The sequence below is a fragment of the Notolepis coatsorum genome, assembly GCF_963971535.1.
Source record: "Notolepis coatsorum genome assembly, chromosome: 2".
Lineage (NCBI taxonomy): Eukaryota > Metazoa > Chordata > Actinopteri > Aulopiformes > Paralepididae > Notolepis > Notolepis coatsorum.
In genome coordinates, this window is record NC_140166.1 from 166,080,424 (window position 1) to 166,102,174 (window position 21,751).

Below are 21,751 nucleotides of genomic sequence, written 5' to 3' on the forward strand. Positions count from 1 at the left end.
CATTCTCTTCGGTTCAAATAACAAACTCGGCAAGACCGACGGCTTCTCGGTTACAGTGGGTGACAATGTTGTCACAAGGAAAGATGAAATTACCTACCTGGGTTCCATCCTAGAGGCTAATCTTTCCTGTGACAAAATGGCATCCAATGTAATAAAAAAAAGTCAACCAACGAACTCGATTCTTGTACCGGATATCCTCTCTGGTAAACAAGAATACCCTGAAGACTCTAGCAGGAGCACTCATTCAAGGGTACTACGACTATGCTTGCACCTCATGGTACCAAAGCACCTCAAAGGCACTAAAAAACTAATTACAAACATCTCAAAACAAGCTGGTCAGACTACTGCTTGACCTGACTCCTAGAACCCACCTCACCCCTGCCCACTTTGACAACCTAGGATGGCTTAGAGTAGACGACAGAGTACAGCAACTTGCAATGGGCCTGGTCTACAAGATACACTACGCGACCAAGGTACCCATGTACATGTCAAAATACTTCCCAAAGGTCAGTGAATACCATGATCACAACACCAGAGGGAGCTCCACAAATCATGTTAAACCCAGATTCGGCTCAAACAAGGGACTAAACACGTTTCGCAATTATGCCACATCAATGTGGAACGCCCTACCCAAAGCTGTAAGGAATGTGAATCACTACCCACTTTCAAAAACACTCAAAAAACACCTACGGGACACTGCAATTCGAAACTGGCCCCTACAAATGTCCTAACCTAGTTGTACAGTAAATGACCAACTATGGCTTTGTCAGTATTCCAATGTACAGTGTACAATGTGTGTCCCCCCCCTACCCAACCCCCCCCCACCTCCAATGTACAGCCCCCACCCCACCCACCAACCTCCTCCAATGTACAGTTTCTACGTCAAATGTATATACACTCTTTTTCTGGACACTTTTGTATCACAAACAGTACTGTATTTGCAAATCTGATATGTCATAAATGTATAGATGTAGCAGTATACTGTCTATCTGTATGTCATGTATGTCATATTTATGATGAATTGAAAATGGGGGACCCTGATGTAAACAAGACGAACGTCTTTCTCTGGTCTGCATCCCCTTAACAATTGTATGTATTGAGCTGTACTGTACTGTACCCATTCTGCAATCTGTTAATAAACTTTTCAATCAATCAATCAATCAATCAATCAATCAATCAATCACTCATTTGCTTCCATACTTAGTTGCACCCTAGTTGCGGGGCGTGGCTTCAACAGACAACGGGTCACTGTGTAAAAGAACTTTGGACGGAAGGCTTGGTTCCATTTCTCCTGCTGCATGACCAGACAGACCCGACACGGTAACTCTACCTGCACGTTATGACCTGAAAGCTCGTTGTAACATGACTTGATCGTTAGTGTCAAAGATGCTACTTACTTCTATCACGCTAGTTCGTTGGCGTACATTTGTGTATTTTGTCGTACGCTGTTAACTTGCAGTGATTTAACATGTTGATTATATTGTAACTAATGTTTGCATGTTTTTCGCAGGTACTTTAGACGTATTAAAAATGGCCCAGTCACTTCTTGACGCAATGCCCAGCGCTTCCACTGGAACTGTCGTTGTGACTGAGCCTCTTGAGTTACTGGGGAGGGAGTCGAGTCAACCCGAAGGATGCAAAGAACTCCGAGCCCGTCTTCGAACCTGCAACTGGTATGTGTACGTGTGCAATCACGAACAATGCATGTGCAACGGATTGTACATTTAATGCTGTTTTCAGATGTCCCAGTTGTGAAATTTTAACAATCATATTGAGGAAAAATATGAGATGCGCCACAGAACCAGTGTCAAACCAGCTCGAATAAGGGATTCTACTTCCTGTCTGAAATGAACTAAAAGTAAAAAAAGAAAAAAAATGCCCCCAGGCCCCAGCACAATTCCCACAACACTTTCTGTCTAAAATGTACTTTACAAGTTTTAAGACTAAAGTAAATGCATGGTGAATGGTCTGTTGAATAATAATATACATTTATTATTGATTGATTGAATAGTTCATTGATTTAAATGAATAAAACATATACAATTTAACAGGTATACATATCAGGCCACCATTGGGGGGTTACCATTATGTTAAGTCAAGAGTTTTATTTGTCACAGCATACAGTGAAATGCGGGTGGTCATGGTTATTTTATTATTAATTAATTATTAATATATTATAGTTAATTATTCATCAGAAACTAAATGCTCAGTCAACATGCCATGGTCGCATGTGCACTGCAGGAGGCAATTAAAAGAATCCGAATGGTCTTTATTGCAAAGTCGTTTTCACATACAAGGAATTGGATTTGGTAGTTTTTGGTGCGACATTAACGGACAGACAATTACAGTAGAATAAAATAAAAAGGTGGAATAAAATTAAATGGAATATAAACTAAATTAGAATAGAAGCATCAAAAAGATCCTTGTTGTGCTGTGATGCATTTCTTTCTCACATTTACAGACTTGACGTTGTTATGTACATCCCCGGAAATATGTCAAATCAAGTTTTCCCAAATGTACCATAACGTATATTAACATGTAAACCTGTATTCACCTTGATCAAAATCTAAACGCATTCGTGTCAGTTTCAGCGCTTTTATTCTGAAGGCAATACTTCTCCACAGGAAGTGATATTTAAGTGTATTTAAGCTGGCTTGATGCAACTTGTGGTCCAAAGGTTTGTAGGTCGTACTGAAAGGAAAGATTTAAGTTGGTGTAAAGGGATGCATACATCAGGAAATGCATGATTTAAACAACCCTTGTCTCAATCTTGCACTCAACACTGAATTATGTCTCATGCGTCATCGGTATCATGTCACCTATCAGAAAGTGTCTTGTGTGTAGTCTTATCAAGCCGTGTTACTCGCTGGTTAACTTTCCCATGTCCACAGGCCGTGTCCTATGTCAGATGGTACCATGTGGGACGGAGAAGGTCGATCAGGCCATAAATGGTGCCCATGCTGCCTACCTAAAATGGAGCAAGATGTCGCGCATGGAGAGGGCGCGGGTGATGCTCGAGGCTGCCCGCCTCATCAGAGTATGTCAATAAAGTGTAGAGGTGGGCATAGATTTTTTTTTAATCTAGATTAATATATCTGCAATCCTGGAGTTAATCTAGATTAAAATGGCAAAAAAAAAAGAAAAAGTCTGCCGAAGGCATTCAAAATATGTGTTCTACCCAAATAATGACCAGAGGAGGAGATTTATCCTCGCCTCTTCATCTGAGGAGTCACTAGCTGTTCTATCTCCTTGTTCAACAGCATGAACATGTCCATTCTTTTTGTAATTTCCAGTGTTTCTTTTAATACCAGACTTATCGTAATTTTCTGTGCCCTTCTTATTTCTACATGCACGCTCTATGTGGCCTTTTTTTCCACATTTACTCCAATCCATTTCTTTACACCAACATGTTCAAGTTTCAAGTTTCTTTAATAGTTGTCATACAGAAGTACAGAATACTTTTGTACAAAATGCTTCTTACTGTTGCGCTCCAGAGTGCAAGATGTCCTGTTTTTCCACAACGAAAACACTGACCCTGGCCGCTTTGCCCGTCACTGACCTTGTGCACTCTACTCGTCGTTGCATGTAACTGCTGGGCTTCCTTTGATGCCATTTCCATTGTTACACTGATATTGACAGCTCTCTCCAGTGTCAAATCACTGTCAGTAGTTTCTTCTGTGCACCTTCATTTCTTAATCCACACACAAGCCTGTCTCTCAATGTGTCGTTTAGTGAATCTCTAAATTCACAATGTTCAGCTACTTTTCTTAAAGCTGCAACAAACATTGTAACAGACTCTCCTTCCTCCTGGCTGCATCCAGGGCTGTACGCTGCGATGATCTCATCGCAAATTGCCCCTTTAATTGGCCGTTGCGATTGGTAAATAATATTTGGGGGCGGGCTTGCGAGTAGGGATTTCAAGCCTTGCATTCGCATTTTCACTCCTAAATGATCCAAGGCGTGTGATGACGCTGAGCACTCAGGTATGATCAGCGGGGAAAATCAACTGAGCACTCACTCTGATAGACTGGCTGACTGTCTGATTTAGCTATGAAGAAAAGTAAAGTTAGTAGTATGGATGGGAATCGATGGTTCCTAACTGGGTTTTGGCCATATGCTCCCGAAATTCTCCCGCTGTTTGGCTGCTTCTATGTGCAGTGAAAACTACTCGAAATGATGTCATTGATTTAGTTCAGTGTTAGCCGCGGAGCTAACGCTAGCTAACGTGAGCTAATCAAGCTCACAGAGAGAGATAAACAGCTGACAGCAGGTAGTACAGGTACAAATACAATAAAACAAGGGGTGGGGGCTGTTGTGTAAACCTTGTGTCGCGTCAATCTGGTCCACACGTTACTCGTTCATATCTCAGCCTGTGCTGAGATATGCCCATTCCGCGGTCTGTTAATAAAGTTTTCAATCAGACAGATGTATGGAAAGGCTTTTATTATAACATTCGTTGAGGTAAAATCATTATGCCTCATTTAGTCATCCTGCAGAGCACTGGTCTCCTACTCGTGGGCCGCGGGGAGCTAATGTAAGTAGCTTTGTTGATGTCAGCACACGGGGCATTCAGGAAGTCAAAAACGAATGCGCTTGCCGATTGGTGCTAAGAACAGCAGGGCGGGTGCAAGCGTTGTGACGTAATTGGCAGACTCTACTGTCAATCAAAATTATTCTGTTTTTCCGTCAGAATGAATGAATGAGAACTTTATTAACAGATTGCATAATGGGTACAATACAGTACAGGAGGATGAAGACCAGAGAGACTTTCGGCTTTTTTACATAAGGGTCCTCCATTTTCAATTCATCAAAACATTTAGAGACATACAAATATACAGTAGTTTCATAAAAATGCTAAAATGCTATTTATTTATTGATTGGTTTAAAACTTTATTAACATATTGCAGAATGGGTACAGTACAGCTCAATACATACAATTGTTAAGGGGATGCAGACCAGAGAAAGACTTTTGTCTTGTTTACATCAGGGTCCCCCATTTTCAATTCATCATATTTCATATCTAAATCATATAATATCTCATTGCTAAATATATGCAATATATAATCTAATAATCCAATAATCTAAATCTAATATATAATATAAAAATGCTAAATGCATGGGTATTTTATTTTGTCTTTAATGTTAGCTTGCAAACTCATACTGTCTTGGTAAGCCTCATAATGAATTGTTTGGGGTAAAAAAGAAAAACATTGTGAGATGTGTATCGTGTATCGCCGAAAGGTCAGAAAATATCGTGATATCATATTTAGGCCATATCGCCCAGCCCTAGTTGGTTCATTATAAAAGATACAAACCTGACAACAAAAGCACTTAAATGTTAAATAAAAGGACCACAGTAATGAGGCAGGAGGAACATATTTTTTTGCACTATAATGGTAAAATTGTTATTTAAAAATTTGCCCCTAAAACATATTTTTTGCCCCTAAATTTCTAATTTATGGGCAAGTGTGCCCCTAGTGAAAAAGCTTAGCGTACAGCCCTGGCATCTGTGGACAGACTGTGTGGGGGGAGTGGAGCACAACTGTTCTCCACCACATCAGGGCTGTACGCTAAGCTTTTTCACTAGGGGCACACTTGCCCCTAAATGAGAAATTTAGGGGCAAAAAATATTTTTTAGGGGCAAATTTTTTAATAACAATTTTACCATTATTAAAAAAAATATGTTCCTCCTGCCTCATTACTGTGGTCCTTTTATTTAACATATAAGTGCGTTTGTTTTCAGGTTTGTATCTTTTATAATGAACCAACTGAGAGTGTGTAAATGACTAATAGAACAAAAACAACAAACTGTGTGTGTGCGCGCGCTTGTGTAGTGCTCCTTGAATGAGATCATCACAACACACACACACCATTAATCAGGAGGAGAAGAAACTCTGCATACATTTGTTTCACAATGAAAAGTGCTTTAGAAATCAAATGAATTATTATTATTGTAAATAACCTCATGAAAGGTTTATTATTTGTATGGGTAATTACCTGCTTCATATTTGTGATGTTACTGGTTTCAGTGTGTGCCTAAAGTGATCAATGTGTTGGGCCGTTTATAGAGATCTATGCCAATTAATGTTTATGTATATCCGGGACTTTTTTTATATAAGAATTGAGAGGTATTTGTATATATGACCTTTATTTTGAAAACTGTTGCAACGCAACCTTATTTACATTTGCGCTTTTGACAGTGAAATGTTCAGTCCAACTTAGCTCGAAGGAAAGACTAATAAAAAAGGTTTAATTGACTCGTATGAGGCTCTTACGGTAGGACTTTGATTGTTTATAGAAGTGGAATGTAATACTATGCAAAACGAGAAATAAACAGTGATTTTACCAGCAGTCATTTCATTTCATATACGGGGAACCGACAATTATTAGTATTATATTATTTGCATATCGTCTCATTATTAGATAGATAGGTTGATACTTTATTGATCCGCGGTGTCAATTTAAGTAGACAGTATTTCACGTCCTAATAGTGGGGTACTCACGTAATGCATGGCTGATCCTGAACGTTAGAAGTTTCCGTGTCCCCGTCAATCAATCATCACATCATCACGTCAATCATCATCATCTTATCATCTCTCCACATCGGACGTGGTTGTCATAAGATGGACTGATATCCACTCCGTCTTTTTTGTGTCTTAAATCTATTGAAATGAGGTGCTTCTTTGGCGATGCAATAGCTCATATTGAAAGGAAGAGAGCCCACATTCAGTTTCGTTTCGCTAGGAATTATGGGATTTGGTGTTGGATGTATAGACTACGCAGACAGGGACATGGTCTTTAATCGCACGATAGACTACAAGTTCCAAGTATATAGCGTGACCCAGATTCACTCCGCGCAAATCTTTTTTTTCACTCAGGCTATCGGTGATCGCAGTAAGTTCATTCATTGCCGACAGATTCTTTCATAGCACCACGACATTGTGTCGCACTGACAGCTCGCGTGAGTGGCGTCATCACACGCCTTGGATAATTTAGGAGTGTAATGCGAATGCAAGGCTTGAAAGCACTACTCGCAAGCCCGCCCCCAGATAATATTTACCAATCGCAACGGCCAATTAAAGGGGCAATTCGCGATCATATCATCGCAGTGTACAGGCCTGCACATGCTGCTCACACACACTGCTTCTGCAGACTGACTGCTCACACACTGCTTCTGCAGACTGACTGCTCACACACACTGTTCTGCAGACGGACTGCTCACACTGCTTCTGCAGACTGACTGCTCACACACACTGTTCTGCAGACTGACTGCTCACACACACTGCTTCTGAAGACTGACTGCTCTCACACACTGCTTCTGCAGACTGACTGCTCACACACTGCTTCTGAAGACTGACTGCTCACACACTGTTCTGCAGACGGACTGCTCACACACACTGCTTCTGCAGACTGACTGCTCACTAGGGATGGGTACCGAATTCGGTACTTTTGAGGTACCGAACCGAAACACGTCGGTACTACAGAGTATCGAATCAAGTGAGATACCAAAAAAAGAAAAGAAAAATGACCTTTTGATTTTTTTTTTTACTTTTTTCTTCATGTTGTTACGACCCCTGTGAGTCTAAGGGTAAAGGGCTGTAACATAACAGTTGGTTGACAGAAAAGATGGACCAGGTTTGTAAACAACAATGATATTTATTGAATAGAGGCAAAGGAAGCACATGTAGCTCAGGGGTGAGCCCAGGCCAAAACAACAAACAAACACCACTATACTCCAAATAAACACAATCTAATCTATGGTAAAAGAGATTACATTACCTAAACTACTCTTACCTAACCAAAACAGGAGAAAACAATGTCCAAAGGAAATGGCAGCTCACCCCATCTGTGCTTCCTGAGAAATAGAGAAAAACACATTAATTATACAGAAACAAAAGCAGAATATATACAAAAACAAACTATAACTTAACAATGCTCTCTCTGCGGCCATACACACACAAGGAAATTACTACTAAGCACCAAAGGCCAATAAACGAAATGCAATGCTGTCAAAGTTACAGGTTTACCAAAATCACAACATGCCTAGCCTCATGCCAGAGAGAGAGAGAGACTGAAGGGAGAAGCCATGTTTTAACAGGTGTGGGGTGATCCATGATTGGGGGGTGTGGATTGAGTGTTGGAGTCTGGAAGGCCATCCACCAATCGGTGCTGTTTTGCAATAATGGAAGGATTGGCCTGGCAGGGACCAATGGTAATAGACTAGGCAGAATTTCAGAAAATGTGCTTGTATAAAGTGCTGAAGGCATTTCGTGTTTATTTTTGGTACACAACATTTCTAGGGGTATTAAGGGGTGCTGAATCTAAATCTGCTGTATACCAAGCTCAGAAATGTCAAATAAGGCCTCAAAATTGAGAAATCCAACATGGCCGCCAGCACCAGGCCCTCTCTCCACAAAAACGGGTGCTAAACCCACAGTTTTTATTCTACTGACATGAAACTTTGCACAGAACATCTGCACCTATGGAGGAAGAAAGTAGGAATATAGCGGGGGTGCAACCATGAGTAACGGGGTGTTTTTGACTGTCTAACTGTAATCTTTGTATAGGCGAGGATAAAAAAAATGACATTTCTTCAGTGTTTGCAGGAATACTACAGCAATTTGGTAATAACTGTACAGTGTTGGACACCAACATTAGAATCCCCCAAGTCTTAGCTTTCTTCAGGTACAGTTTATGCAAGTAGCTCTTATAAATCTGGATATATAAGCATTTTAATGTAAGCATGCTGTTTTAGGCGAATTTTCTAAAAATAAATGGTGGGGCTACAAACAAAATATCCTCCAGCATGAGCTCATACCCATCCCGCCATCTCTGGCCACAACTAATGGGAGTCTACATTCCACCAACAAGTCTGTGTTAGCAAATATACTGACGAAACAAGTTAAAACCCCTGCAGATCTTACCCTTCAGGGACCCAGCTGCCTGGTCATTGATGGCCAAGCTCTTGTAATGGCACTCGGAAAGCCACCTGACACTACAACATTTGGTGACTAATTATGCCAACAAGTTCACTGACACCGTGTTGAAGATGGGAGCAAAATACCAGAGGGTAGATGTCGTCTTTGACAGATACCATGACCAATCCATCAAAACAGGCACAAGGGTGAAACGCAAACAGCGCCACAGACCAGTACGTCGTGAAATCGTGTTAAACTTCAATATGAACCAGGGGCGGATTTAGGATTGTAGGAGATCCGGGGCTTAGCCCAGATGGGCCCCATTTTCTTTTTTTCTTTTTAATTTTTTTTAATAAAAAAAAAAAAAAAAAAATTGCAGGCAATGGGTGGTTTGGAGGGGCTCAGGCACGACCCCCTCCATGACAGATTTTTTTTTAATTTAATGAACCTGTACGTGCAATTTCCTGCAATATAGAGCCTTCAATCTTGACCAATAAAGCTGCTCTTTTCACTATAAAACTCAGTTAACCATAACATAGTTATGGTTAGATTTATATATTGGGGGGGGATATATCATATTTTCCATATAATCAAAAAGTGGTGGAGCAAGATTATACCTTTGCTCCCCCAAGTTCAATAGTGGGAGAGCAGAGATGCTCCGAATGCTCTTATGGCCAGGCGTCTATGATTCACTGATACAAAGTAAAATAGTGCAGTGCAATAAAATAGTTAGTAAAATAGAATAAAATAATGCAATAGTGCATTGCAATAAAATAGTTATCATCGTATTTAATCGGGAGGCCGGTAAGGAGTGCATTACAGTAGTCGAGTTGGCTTGAGATAAAGGCATGGATCTGGTTTTCAGCGTCCTTTTGATTTATAAATGGCCGTACTTTAGCTATGTTTCTAAGGTGGAAGAATTAAGTTTTTGTCAACTTGTTGATTGTGATTTAAAGCTTAGGTCTGAGTCTACCATAACACCAAGACTTAACTCACTCAAATACAGTTAGCAGCTGGATAGACCACAGATGGAAATTAGCTTCTGCTAAATCTGGTGCAAACATATTTTCATGTAACAATGATGAATTGTAAAAAAAATAGATTCGGGGCTTTTCAGAATACATCCGGGGCTTGAGCCCAGGTAGCCACCCCCTAGCTCCGCCCCTGATATGAACATGCTGACTCTAGAGCTATGTGGCAGGGCCTCAGAACGATGACAGATTACAAAGGCACCTCCCTCAAACTGAACAGTGACATCCAACTGGCAAATGATCTCAATACCTTCTATGCAAGGTTTGATGCTGGGAATAACAGCACCAGCCTACAAACCACTGCAATGGAGGGGGGGGGCACTGCTGATGGAGACTCAGTGTTCAGGATAACAGAACATGAGGTGAGGAGGACGTTTAAGAAAGTGAATATCAGGAAGGCAGCAGGACCGGATAGTATCCCCGGCCGCGTCCTAAAAGTCTGTGCCGACCAACTGGCCCCGATATTCACTGACATATATAACCTGTCCTTAGAACAGGCTGTCTTCCCCACCTGTCTGAAGAAGTCCACCATAATCCCTGTACCCAAAAAATCCAAGCCTGCTTGCCTCAACGACTACCGCCCTGTAGCTCTCACCTCCATAGCCATGAAGTGCTTTGAGAAGCTAGTGAAGGGCTACATCTGTTCCTCCCTCCCCATCAACCTGGACCCCCTGCAATTTGCATACCGCCCCAACAGGTCCACAGAGGACACCATAGCCCATGTGCTGCACACAGCAGCATCACACCTGGACAAGAGGCAGGGGAACTATGTGAGAATGCTATTCATCGACTACAGCTCAGCATTCAATACCATAGTCCCCTCCAAACTCATAGCCAAGCTCAGGGACCTGGCCTTGAACTATGACCTCTGCCAGTGGGTCTTGGACTTCCTGACGGGCAGACCCCAGGTGGTGAGAGCAGGCAACTGCACCTCCTCATCCATCACTCTCAACATAGGGGCCCCCCAGGGCTGTGTCCTGAGTCCCCTCCTCCACTCCCTGTACTCACATGACTGTGTGGCACAGCGGAACAACAACACAATCATCAAATTTGCTGACGACACAGTAGTGGTGGGCCTGATCTCTGCAAACGACGAGAGGGCCTACCTGGAAGAGGTTAAGGTTCTAGCGGGATGGTGTCAAGAGAACAGCCTCTCCCTGAACGTCAGCAAAATAAAGGAGATGATTGTGGACTTTAGGAGGTTGGGGTCAGGGACTACAGCCCCCTCAGCATCGACGGGGCACCGGTTGAGAGAGTGAACAGTTTTAAGTACCTCGGAGTCCACATATCCGAGGACTTGACATGGACCACACACATTGACAGTGTTATCAAGAAGGCACGACAACGCCTCTACTTCCTTAGGCGCTTAAGGAAGTTCAACGTGAGTCAGAAGATCCTCAAGAACTTCTACTCATGCACAATAGAGAGCATCCTGACTGGCAATATCACCTCCTGGTTTGGGAATAGCACTGCACAAGACCGCAGCAGACTACAGAGAGTGGCCCGTTCAGCCGAACGCACAATTGAAGGTGGGCTTCCCACTCTCCAAGACATTTACAACAAGCAGTGCATGGGCAAGGCTAAGAGAATAATCAAAGACTCCAGCCACTCAAACAACTGCCTCTTTGAACTGCTGCAGTCAGGCAAGCGATATCGGAGTCTCATGGCAAGCACAGAGAGACTCAGAAGGAGCTTCTATCCCCAGGCCATCAGGATGCTCAATGAATAAACAATGAACAATAAGCAAACCATCAACACACCCACAGCGCACATACACTCACTTAAATAAACAACACACTGTAGCACCCACTTTACCACTTTAGACACACTTTACACTTTATATTTATATTTATATTATTGGTAAGGAAATTGCACATCATTCTCATTCCTTATTGCACCTCACCACTACAAGGTGGCACCACAAGCTAAGCTATACCTCACCATTTTTGTACCAGCTGTACATACTGTATATATAGATACACTGAACAATTTTGTTGTTTACACTTGTTTACGTACTTGACTTCTTGACTTTCTATTTTATACTTATTTTATACTATCTTGTTAATTATTATCTAGCACACTCAGGAGCAACACAGAAAGAAACATTTCATGCAAAGTATTCTGTATTATGTATGACAACTAATAAAGAAACTTGAACATTCACTTATATTGATATGGTAAAATAATCTTTTTCTTTTATTATATTATAATCTATTCTATTATATTCAGCATTGGATGAATCATGCAACTGCAAGACACCTGCGACACCTGCCTGAATACGATTGATGACTGACAATAAATGACTGTACCTAAGCTACTGTACGCATATTAAGGACCATCTAATTTGTATAAATGGCATGTTGATTACAAAAATTCAAGAGAAAAGAGTTTGATGAATAAATCCATGACCTGGGATCATCCTGCTTTTCTTTCTTATTTGGTTGATGAGTTATGCATCAATAACGACCACCGTTTCTGCTATAAATATGAGTTTCAAGCAACATTTTCTCAACTGATCTAAAATCAGGATATGATTTTAAATTCCTCATGTATGCAAACATATAAAAACACATTTCATTCATGTTTCTACTAGGGATGCACGATAATTATCGGGCCGATAATTATCGTGCCGATATCAGCAATTATGACGTCATCCCGATAAACCCGATAACATTATTGATAGCTCCGATAATATAATACATTTTTTGGTTAAAAGAAATCCGATGTGGGTGGATTTGGATGAAGGGCGCTTGTTTTTATTATAGCCTCCTCCCGTTTTGCCAGTACTGTGGTAAAACTGATAGCGTGTGGTTTAGGAACAGGGAGTTTTTCACAAATCGAGCGCTCCCTTTCTTGGCTGTCGTTACATTCGGAGGCAGACAGTCGATCTGCCAATTACGTCCCACCGCTTGCACCCACCTCTTCTTCTTACCACCAATCAGAAGCTCTCGTTCGTTTATTTACCTCCGGATTGTCAGGCATTACTCTACTCGGAGCTCAGGCTTATAACGTTAGCTCTCCGCCAGCCACATTGACAAGTACCAGCGCTTATACATTACTGGCAAATGTCTTGTTGCACTTGTGGCAACGAGCGTTGTCAGCATCGACTTTAGTAAAATAGACCCAGACTTTTGAACGTTTCGTTCTGTCCGCCATGATGAGAGCAGAGCTGTCTGTACTCGGCAGCACCCGTGTGTGTGAGTGAGTGTGTGTGTGTGTGGGAGGGGAAGAGAGGAGAGAGCACAGCACAGCCCGCTCCTCGCGCAGGCAGAGACACCGAGGCAGGAGAGATATAGAAAACGGCCAACAAGATTAGTTTGCGACGTTTAAATTCCTCAAAAAAAAAACTCCATAATTTCTCGAGTACCGATAGCAGTACCGATGACGTCGGAGCTTATAAATACTCAAAAAAAAAATGTTGATAAAAAAAAGATATATATATATATATATATACATTTAAAAAAAAATATTATAATACAATAAATATCGGTTATCGGCTTGAGGAGCATAAAGTTATCGGTATCGGTGTCAAAAAATCAATATCGTGCATCCCTAGTTTCTACCTCGTTTAGTCAAAAAGATATGCACTTAAATAGATTTCAGCCTGGCGCTGGCGGCCATGTTGGATTTCTCAATTTTGAGGCCTTATTTGAAATTTTTGAGCTTGGTATACAGCAGATTTGGATTCAGCACCCCTTAATACCCCTAGAAATGTTGTGTACCAAAAATAAACACGAAATGCCTTCAGGGTTATGATTTTCTGAAAATTGACCCTGTCTATAAAGGGAACAATGGCTGGAGGGAGGGAACAAAATGGAGAACACACACATGGAGACACACACTGGGGAATATATACATTGGGATGTAACAATGTCAACGTTCACACGCACAATATATGCTTACCTAGGATTTGACTTGATTCAACAACAAAGCAGTCGGAGCAATGACAAGCCGAAAACGGTCGAAATTGTAGTTATTTGAAGTTTGGATTTTTTTTTTTTTTTTACGACTGAGGTAGGTAAATTAAATTTCTTGAGACTAAAGTACCGAAAAAAGGTACCGTTGGGTACCGGTATCGGTTCAAATGTGAAAGGTACCCATCCCTACTGCTCACACACTGCTTCTGCAGACTGACTGCTCACACACACTGCTTCTGCAGACTGACTGCTCTCACACACTGCTTTTGCAGACTGACTGCTCACACACACTGCTTCTGCAGACTGACTGCTCACACACACTGCTTCTGAAGACTTTGTCCTCTTCAATTCCATTAGCTATAATGAAGTAATCAAAACGCTCACTAACAGTTCCATTGCTCCACATTGTCATCAAACGGTCCGATATTTCCAATAACCCAAGCCATTTCTGTTGTAAACACTCACAATAGTCCAGTCGATCCTTCCTTTAGTGTGTAAAGTGGATTTCCTCTTCTTGTAGATGTTTCCAAGTGCCGGGCCACGACGTGAGCTAACATGCTAACTCGCTAAGCTAACATGGTAAACAAAGGTCCTGACGACTTCTTCTTTCTTGCATTGCGCAGATTCAGACGTCCTCATCGCCAAATTGTGTTATATCCTGAGGACTTCTTAACCTCACCTGTATAACAATGATTACCGGACCACTACTTTAGTTTGACACCTTATTCAGACTACAGCTCAGGTACATACGTGCAATCACTTCCTGGGACCACAGCGTCACGCTGGGAACTACGGCAAGTATTTAAGGACAATACATCACACTCCCAGACCCAACTTTGAGAAATAGATTAACGGCGTCAATTGTATTATCGCACGATAATAGTCCCGCGTTAACGCAGCACGTTAGCGGCGTTAACGGCCCAGCTCTAATAAAGTCATTCACGTTTTCCCACATGATTGTTCCAGAGTGGGTTTGCTTCTGGTCGCGTGTCCCGAGTTCCTCTCTGGGCTTTGCAATAAAGTTTCCATGTCATGTTTTCGGTGTTTCACAACTATATTGGATGTGTGCCGTAGTGAGTATGCAGTATGCCGGTTATTCATTAAATACCCAGACGTGCCACCGCCTCGCATGTTTGCACAGAGTACGACTTTTATGGGTTGTGTCCTTTTGCGACCTCTTTGGCAGGTGATCGGGTCATGTCACTGAATAGTCTTGTGGCTTAGTACTTATATAGATAGTCAAATGATAAAATCAGTTTTCATAAAACTGTTGTGCTTTTTAAATGTTTAAAGGAAAGAAGAGAGCAGATTGCCAAGTTGGAGGTCATCAACAACGGCAAGCCAATCACTGAGGCTCTGGGGAACATCGATGTCTCATGGCAGACCATTGAGTACTATGCTGGCATCGCCCCCACGTTGTCAGGTGGGTTCACATGCTTCACTGTCCGTATTGATGATGCAGTTTTGATAAGCCGCAAATTCTCTTTGTCGAAAGTCATTTATGAGTGGTTTACATAACATATCTTTGTAGATGACTGAAATAAACATTTGTACTCTAACCTGAAGAGAGAGAAAAAAGATTTTGAAGCGGTCCCAGTTGTGTATTATTGCATAAGCCATATTTGCTTTTGATTTTTCTGCAGGCCAACATATCCAGCTCCCCGGGGGAACCTTTGCATACACTAGGAGGGAGCCCCTTGGTGTGTGTGTGGGAATCTGTGCCTTAACTACCCATTCCAGATTGAATGCTGGAAGTCGGCCCCTGCATTGGCATGTGGTGAGTTTCTTAGCAGCCATCATTGTCTGTGTATATGTATTATACATTATCATCTTTGTATTATACATTGTCATCTATGTATTATGGGAGGCTGGTTGGTTGGCATAGAGAGGTAAAGAGGCTGAAAGGTCGCTGGTTTGATCCCCACCACTGACGGGAGGGTGTAGTCCAGCTGAGCACTGACTGAAGGGTTGCTGGTATTACATCTACAGTGCCCACCATCCTGCCTAAGCACCGTTGAGCAAGGCATTGAACCCCCAGAAAAGGGGCGACCCTGCGCTCTGACCTCTCTGATGAAATGCACATGTGTGTGTGTAACTAGAAGTGTTATGTAAATTGCCATTCAATATACATTATCCTGCTGGATGTGTTTTTTTTAAATGTCATCACCTAAAACACATTCCCCTTGATTCTAATCATCATGCTAATTTCCTCTTATCGCCAGGTAACGCCATGGTATTTAAGCCCTCTCCAATGACTCTCCTGACTGCCGTTGTCCTGGCTGAGATCTACAAAGAGGCGGGGATGCCGGATGGGCTCTTCAACGTGGTCCAGGGTGGAGCGGAGACCGGTACCCTGCTCTGCAACCACCCTCTGGTCGCCAAAGTCTCCTTCACCGGCAGCATCCCAACCGGAAAAAAGGTGCACAGACAAAAAAGGGTTTTGTGATGTCTTAAGTTGGCAATGTAAACGAAGATAACTTCTTAAAAAAGTGTTTTATAAGAACATACTTGTTACAGGGTTCGCACAAGGTCCTTGATGTGCTTAAAGTGCTTGATTTTTTACCAAAAAAAGTCAAGGCCTGGAATTCCTTAAACGGCCAATATTTTAACAAGGTGTTTAAAAAGTCCTTGAAATTCAAATCCAAATCAACCATTCGCATTGAATGTTTTGTTCATCCATGATCAAATTGTTCTGAATCAAGAAATCGTTTTTTGTCGTGTTCTGTTTTAACACTTTCAATGCCGGAACTCGGTGCACGATTTAGTGCTTCCGTGCCGCCACTAGGGTTGGGCATCGTTTGGATTTGAACGATTCCGGTTCCGATTCTCCATATCGATTCCTGTTCTAAACGATTCTCGATTCCGATTCTTTGAGGTGCAGGTCAAAACAGGTCACAGCTTATTTCGAAGGAGATTTTTTTTTTTTTTTTTTTTTTAAAGAAAATCATACTATTCACATTTTCAGTTGACTTGATACAGTTTAATTTGGTTGCTGTACTGTAACTAGGGTATTAATTAACAAAGTAAAAAAAAAAATATATATATATATATATATATATAAAAAAAAATCGAAATTTAGAATCGAAATTCAAATATGTTACTTCCGGTTCCAGAACCGGAAGTTAGGAACCGGTTCCTATTAGAACCGGTTTTCGGTGCCCAACCCTAGCCGCCACCCACTTCAATGATAGAGCTCTTATATTTGCAAACGCATAAACTATGTCTTAAATTATGGGTCTAATCTGGCCGTCGCTTATCAATGACTTGTTTTCAGTCGAAACGGATTGTTTTTTTAATCTGTTCATTTCCGTTTTATACCATTTTGAAAAACGCTCGTTTTTTTTTTAAGTTTCAGGAAAATAACGATTCTGTGATAATCGCCCTTTACTGGAATATTCTGGAATACACAAAAAACGTTGTCGTTTTTCTGCCTATTTATGAATAGTTTTCAAATAAACGCTAGATTATCGATAGTATGTGTACTTATGCACGCTATAGAAGCAAGCTGAAAATCGATTCTCATTTCCTGATCAGCACACACACGCACACACACACTCATAGGGCACACGTTGATATCTCTGTGAAAAAAGATCTGATTATCCTAAGACTGGTAAAATAGATTCCTTACCTCAGATCAGATGTTCTCCAAAAAGATTATTCCAATTCCTGATCGCCATTCCAAATATCGATCGTGTTTATTGATCCAACGCTGGGTACTGGAAATATGTATTCCACACTGTTTTGGGGCTCGGCAATGAATCCGATCCTCTCGGGTGACTTGTCTGAGAAGTAAAATGAGGAAGCTGGATTTTTTCCCCCCCATGTGTTTCATTCAATCCATTCCAAAGGGGTGCAGTACAACAGGGAGAGACGATAGGGGGTGGTATTTTTCCAATGGAGCTCAGAGAGAGTTTGCAGCACTAATGTTGCGGCAGTAGACTGTCATAGACGGGTAGTGCCGAGGGGCTGAGCGGAGGAGTTCAAACAATTGACGTGCAACGTGAAATAACTTATTTATTCTTTCGCTTCATCATGAGACAAACAAAATACGATTTGCACTTTGCGGTATTGCGTTATTGCGGTCAAAAGAAAATATGCTCTCCTAGCTCTCACCCCCTCTCTCCGTGAACTGTCAAACCCCGAGACCTGTCAGCCGTGAAAAGGTGAATGAAACACTCCCATTAGCGCCACACCCCCGTGAGCACGCCCACCACCTAAAGTGACAGTACAACTAATAATACAACACAAATAGAATACTGAATCATAATAAAGAGACCTCAATTACGGCGCCTACAACTAACGTGAGACTAGATTGATGAAATATGAATTCAAATCGCTAATAAAAAAAAGCGATCTCTCGTCATTGGCAATGAACGGTCGGCATGAACAAACGATATATCTCGTCGTTGGCATTGAACGTGTTAATCAAATCTGACGAGTTGCTGTCTTGCTCGCTCCAACTGCTGTGATGCTCTAGCTGGCAAGCAGGCCAAGAAGATGCTTAAAAAAACGGCATTTAAAAGTGAATTGTATCCTTCGAGTGACATCCTTGAAAATGAAAAATAGTGCTTGGAAAAGTACTTAAGTCCTTGAATTTCATTTTGCAATGTCTGTGGGAACCCTGTTGTTATTTTTAAGCTGAAAATGGGATCAAACGACCACTTCATAGTCAAACATCTGATCAGTATGTGTTTTTTTTCTTTCTCGTATCACCCCAGTGCTCGTGATGAGCCCCGTGGTCCTCTTTGATAATGCGGTGCTTTGTGTCCTCCCTCCTCTCAGATCATGGAAATGGCTACAACGGGGGTGAAACCTGTGACTCTGGAGCTCGGGGGGAAATCTCCCCTTATCATCTTCAAAGACTGAGCTGGAGAACGCTGTGAAGGGAGCGCTAAAGGCGAACTTCCTCACACAGGGCCAGGTGAGGCCATCTGGCTTCTGTAGATTCAAGAGATCTGGGATCTTAAAGCGGCTATTTTTGTGTTTCCCCCTTGGCTGTGTCTTGCATAGCTGGAGGTGCATGCACAACGTCTGCGGTTACAGGTTACAAAGGCAATGCCAAAGGGAGTTATTCTCTTTTGAATCATGAACTGCTTGAAAATGCCTTGTTTGTATTCCAGCTTTTTACATGATATCCACAAATCATGTTAAACCCAGATTCGGCTCAAACAAGGGACTAAACACGTTTCGCAATTATGCCACATCAATGTGGAACGCCCTACCCAAAGCTGTAAAGGAATGTGAATCACTACCCACTTTCAAAAACACTCTCAAAGAACACCTACGGGAGACTGCAATTCGAAACTGGCCCCTGTAAATGTCCTAACCCAACCCAATGTACAGTAAATGACCAAGTATGGTTTTGTCAATATTCCAATGTACAGTTTTGCTTGTACAGTTGTACAGTCCCCCCCCCCCACCTACAGTTTCTACGTCAAATGTATATACTCTCTTTTCTGGACTCTTTTTGTTTCACAAACTGTACTGTATTTGCAAATCTGATATGTCATAAATAGTCCTGCAGTCTATCCATATGTCATATATGTTATGATGAATTGAAAATGGGGGACCCTGATGTAAACAAGACGAAAGTCTTTCTCTGGTCTGCATCCCCTTAACCATTGTGTGTATTGAGCCGTACTGTATTGTACCCATTCTGCAATCTTGTTAATAAAGTTTTCAATCAATACAGGCACGGGTCAGTCGACATGGGACGAACCGTTTGTATTGTCCGTCAACGCAGGATGTTCCCGGGTAACTGCATCAATGTAAAAAATAGTATTAGTTGCGATTTTCCTTTTTTTAATGTGAATTGGTATTGTTGGGTCATAATAATAATGTCCTACACTCAAGATTGTCTACGCCTCAAGTCAACCATCATCTAATCTTATACATTGCTTTATTTCAGATTTCAGATTCAGAATTTTTATTTGCCACATGGAAGCAATACAATCATACAGTTTTCATACAAAATCATAAATAGAGTTCTACCATGGGCAAAAGGAGCAGGAAGAAGAATAAATCTTATGGTTACCTGCCCCCTATTTTTAAACTAAACAAGTATCCGTATCAGTTTCATTTCAAACCATACAACCTATACAATACAAGACAACCACAAAACAACACTACAACCACCACAAAACAATAGACAACAGCAACAACAGACACCATCCATGGTCAGAAAAGTGGGATGGAAGAAGCCAATCCTGTGAACTTCCATTCCCCACACCCCGGCCATCACCGTCTACATACAACATGTAACACAGCTCCGCTTCCCACATCCCCCGACATCTCAACAAGACATACATGAGTCTGACCCGTCAATACATATTTTATATACATACTCCTTTTAATGCCAAAATCATGTTCACCCTCCTCCTTATACCTTTCCAATATTCCTTTTTTTAACTTTCTTTTAAACTGGTATATGTTTTTACTCAGTTTAACGTCCTCGTCCAATCCATTCCATAATTTTACTCCACAAACAGATATACACATAGATTTTAGAGTGGTTCTTACACCCGGTTGCTGGAGTTTCTGTTTCCCTCTAAGATTATAATTCCTGGTTCCTACCCTCAGTGAACCGATATTGGATGGGGGTTGGAAGAGAGTTATGTGAAGCTTTGAACATAATTTCGGCAGTTTTAATTTTGATCCATAATTTAAAAGCTGATGCTTGTAAAAACAATGGGGTAGAGTGTTGGTTGTACTTAGCACTGTACACAATCCTTATGGCCTTTTTTTGCAGAATATAAAGAGGTGATATATTGGAACGATAAGTATTACCCCATACTTCCAGACAATAATTTAAATATGGGACTACAAGTGCATGGTAGAGGATGAGAAGTGACCTTTGGTTGACAAAATTCTTGGATCGATACATAATCCCCACACTTTTGGCCATCTTGGATTTTACATGACTGATGTGAGGTTTCCAGCATATCCTGTCATCTATGATTACACCCAGGAATGTGGTTTGCTTTACTCTTTCAATACATACATTGTCTATCATAACAATCACTATTTCGCTTTCCAAATAACATTAATTTAGTTTTACTCAAATTCAACGACAATTTATTCTCATCAAACCATTTTTTTAACTTTATCAACTCCTGTGATCACCTGCAAAAGATCCTGCAAATTTTGCCCTGAACAAATTATATTAGTGTCATCTGCAAAAAGGATGAATTTCATGATTGATGATACTCTACATATGTCATTAATGTATAATAAAAACAGTATCGGACCCAAAATTGACCCTTGCGGTACTCCGCAGACTATGTTCCTCAATGTTGACCTATGTTTGTCAATTTGTACAAATTGTTTCCTGTCTTCCAAATAACTTTCCAACCAATTTAGAACTGTTCCTCTAATACCACATCGATCCAGTTTTTTTTAATAATATACCATGATCTATATCAAACGCCTTCTTAAAATCTATAAATATTCCTACAGCTAATTTCTTATTGTCCATACATGTGGTGATTTCCTCAATTAGGTCTGTAAGCGCCAATGAAGTTGATCTATTTTTTCGGAAACCATACTGGCTGTCGGAAAGAAAGTTATTTTTTTCAATAAAACTGAAAAGTCTTATTGAAAAGAGCTTTTCTAGAATTTGAGAACTGAGGTAGGAGAGAGACTGGCCGGTAATTTGTAAAAGTATGTTTATCCCCTGATTTAAATAATTGTATTACTTTTGCTATTTTTATTTTATTTGGAAATGTTCCTGTTTGAAAGGATAAGTTGCAAATGTGAGTTAGTGGTTTTATAATTCCCCCAACAATTTTCTTAAACGTCTCCATATCAATATCATAATCTTTAGATTTTTTATTCTTACAGTTCAATACAGTGTCCATTACTTCATTTTCATCTACCGGATAAAGAA

At 41.0% G+C, this 21,751-nt stretch overlaps 1 pseudogene across 1 annotated transcript; it reads left to right on the forward strand.

Moving 5' to 3' along the window:
* Window positions 1–1,530: 1,530 nt before the first annotated feature.
* On the forward strand, window positions 1,531–19,808 carry LOC311248829 (4-trimethylaminobutyraldehyde dehydrogenase A-like; annotated as a pseudogene). Its single transcript, XR_014621034.1, has 6 exons — window positions 1,531–1,673; window positions 2,892–3,037; window positions 15,160–15,289; window positions 15,510–15,643; window positions 16,089–16,285; window positions 18,649–19,808. The product of XR_014621034.1 is annotated as a 4-trimethylaminobutyraldehyde dehydrogenase A-like (transcript).
* Window positions 19,809–21,751: the final 1,943 nt, after the last annotated feature.